The 3,150-nt window shown below is 47.0% G+C and overlaps 1 protein-coding gene across 1 annotated transcript in view; it reads right to left on the bottom strand.

Annotated features, from left to right (window-relative positions):
• EHBP1 (EH domain binding protein 1) overlaps nucleotides 1-3,150 on the bottom strand; it is a 225,738-nt gene that overhangs the window by 314 nt on the left and 222,274 nt on the right.

Genomic DNA, 3,150 nt, shown 5'->3' with positions numbered 1-3,150 from the left:
GGGGTCGCTCGGGGTTTTTTTTTTGTTTTCTCTAGTTTTTAATATTTTTTTTTTTTATATTTCTTTTTATTTTATTTTTAAATGACTTTTTGTTTCCTGGACGGGCAGAGACGTTTCCCAAGTTTTCCCTTGCTAGGAGGAAAACCCCTTTTCTCTGAAACCCGGCTCTTCTTTGCTAATCCTCGTTTCCTCCTAGCAGCTGGAGGAATCTCACACTGTGCACCATATGCTTCGCAGTAACTTTAAAAGCAGGTATCGGGTAATTAGCATTTTTTCCCCTTTGAAGTAAAACATATACATATACACTGGCTACAGAATATCGCCTTCACGCCCGGCGCTGGCGGGCAGCCGTGGACTGGGCCGGCTCGCCGTTCCCAAAGGAATTTTCTGGCCGTTCCCCGACCCGGCAGAGCCCCCCGGGGCCGCCCCGCAGCCTCCGGCTCTCCGAGCCAGACCGTGAGGGCTTGTCGCTGTCAGTCAAGCCCCAGCCTTCCCCGCCTCCCTCATTAAGAAGGTAAACAATGAAAAGCAGGAGCAGTAGATGATGAGGGAGATAGCAGGACAAATGAGGAGCGGGAAGGGAAGAGGACACCGGCTCCAAAACAAACCCAAAACAACCAAAACCAACACCACCGGGAGAAGCCATCGCCACCGGCCCGGCGGTGTCCTCTTCCTCCTCCTCCTCCTCCTCCTCCTCGGCCTCGCTTCCCTGAGGCAAAGGGGAGAGAAGGTGCAGAGTCCTTTTGGCTTTCTCCCCGCGCTCTCTCTGCATTGCCCTGGGCGATCATGTTAAAACTCACATGGCTGGTGCTCATTCAGATAACCCGAACAATGCTCACCACTGGTTACCATGTGAATCTTCACAAACCCCGCAAGAATGCGGTGGTTCAAATCCCCCTGACCCCCCTCCAAAGCCAAATTTATTCAAGACAGCAAACTGCTCAGAAGCTGTATGAAAAGCAAGTGGTGCTAGAGGGAATTCAGCCTTCTATTTACAAATTAAAAATTAGACGCATCATCATGCCATCAAGGTTGGGAAGAGCCGGGTAGAAAAGACAGGAACGCGTCACCACTTTGATCGCGCCCTCGCCTTTTCTGCCTGGGCCCACGGGCGAGTTGCGGGTCCCCCCATCACGCGGGGAAAACCGCCCCGACACCTGTGTCCGGCCGCGCCCGGAAGGGGCGCTGCGGAAACTTCCCAGGAGTTTTTCTTTTTTATCTTTCGTTTTGCCTTTTAATCTTTCTTTTTGTCTTTTCTTTCTTTCTTTTTTTTTTTTTCTTTTTTTTCCCCTTTTTCTTTTCCTTTTCCAAGTGCGTCCCTCCCCCCCCTCATTGTTCCGGTAACGAATTTCCAGGTGCACACAGAACTCAAGCCACCAGCCAAAATGACTATCAAGTCTAAGCCATTTCTCCTGCTCCAAAAGTTGTTTCAATTCAGGTACCAGCCTTTTTAAGTGCTCCTTTTCAACACGGGTCTCTCGGTTTCCACCGCTGCTTGCCTTTCGGGGAAGCCTCCTCCGGTCCCACCCGTGTAAAAACGCTCAACCCTGCACGGAGTCAGAGCTTCCCAAAACCGGGGAAGTTTCCCCAACGCCAATAAAAGCCCCTCCGTCTGCGATGCAAGCCCAGCGGGGCAGACCCGTCTTGCGAAGGGCAGCAGCAGCGAGCGGGGCAGAGCAGGAGCAGAGGGGACTCGGCGGAGAATTTCACGCGTTATTTGCTCCCCCCAGACCTGGCCCCCAACTTTCACGTTAACTTTCTCCCTGCTCCCGCTGATATTCCTGTTGCGACTCAGGCTCCCTGGCACATCTGGGCACGTGAAGCTCTGGACAAAAGAGGTCCTGGAAAACCCTTGTCCCTACCTAGCCGCGATTTAATTAATTTGCAATTTTGGACGGTTTTCACTTTTGTTTATACTTTTCACTCTTATTTTTACAGCATTTTTTTTTCCCCCCTTATATTTCCTTTTTGTTTTTTTTGTTCTTGGTGTTTGTTTTTTTTAGTTCACTCCGTAGCTCTCCAGTTTCAGCAGCAATTTGAGCTTTTTGAACCAGCACACCTCACTCTCAGTATTTCGGTACAAGTTTCACTCGGTCCTTCACTACGATTTTTCCTCTGTCAAGTCCCTTTCTAAAAGCTATGGTCTTTGTTGCCCCATCTTGTAGCCCTGTGGGGTAAACAGCATTATATTAAGACTTCATGGAACAAAACTGGGGTGTTTGGTTTTTTTTTTTGTTTCTGCATTTGCTTATTATTGTTTGAAATACGCCACAGGAAAACCTGCTGGCAGAAATAATCCCTTGCATTTTTACTTTGTTTCCCAGAAAGTCTGACTTCCCTCCTTCCCCCAACACCTGAAATAATTATAGTCAAGTAGCAATTGGTTAAAAGAGACACTGGCTCAAAGTATTTAAATAACATTTTATATGTGATTACATTGCAATTTCGTTTTACACCCCCTCAAAAAAAAAAATACTGCCAGGCAGCAGTTTTGGGAAGCATCCCTATGCTTAAAAAAAGCAACTGTGTTCAAGTTTGATTCCTACCTGTTGTGCCTTTTAAGCCAGGATTACCTATAACACCTGTCACATACAGTTACCCAGGCTGACTGCAGCCCTGGGAAGCTACAATATGGGCTGTGATTAATTTGAAGATTTCAGAATAATACTGTTATAAAAGCTACACTCGGGACAAAAATAGGATTAAGCTCTGAGGCTGTATATGAGCTGGAAGTGTTGAGAGCTAAAGCCGCCCGTGCCGCCACTTGCGACGGGCAGTTTAAAATGACAGAGTTTGCTAAATTCACATGAAAGTAGAAATGTTTTCAATTATTCATCTTCATTGACTTCATATTGTCTTTCCCCCCCCGCCCTCCCCCCTGGTTCAACTGATAATTACTTTGAGCAAACAGGCGGCCGGTTCCCATAGAAATGCTTTAATAGAAATGGTCGAAAGTTCTCGTAGTGAAACCTTCAACCTCGCCACTATAATAAATAAGACCGGCACTTTGATGAAAATTAACACTAGTTTTGTAAAGAGCACATTGGGGGATTGCAGTCAGGTCTTATCTTTAGTTCCAGTCAACTAGCAATCCTGAAAGAGTTTGCATCATCATCAGAGCAGGCCATTTGATAGGATTCTGCTGCTGAA

Source organism: Chaetura pelagica, unplaced genomic scaffold (genome assembly GCF_000747805.2).
Source record: "Chaetura pelagica isolate M959 unplaced genomic scaffold, ChaPel_1.0 scaffold472, whole genome shotgun sequence".
NCBI classification, from domain to species: Eukaryota; Metazoa; Chordata; class Aves; order Apodiformes; family Apodidae; genus Chaetura; species Chaetura pelagica.
This window is presented reverse-complemented; position numbering and strand designations above follow the sequence as displayed.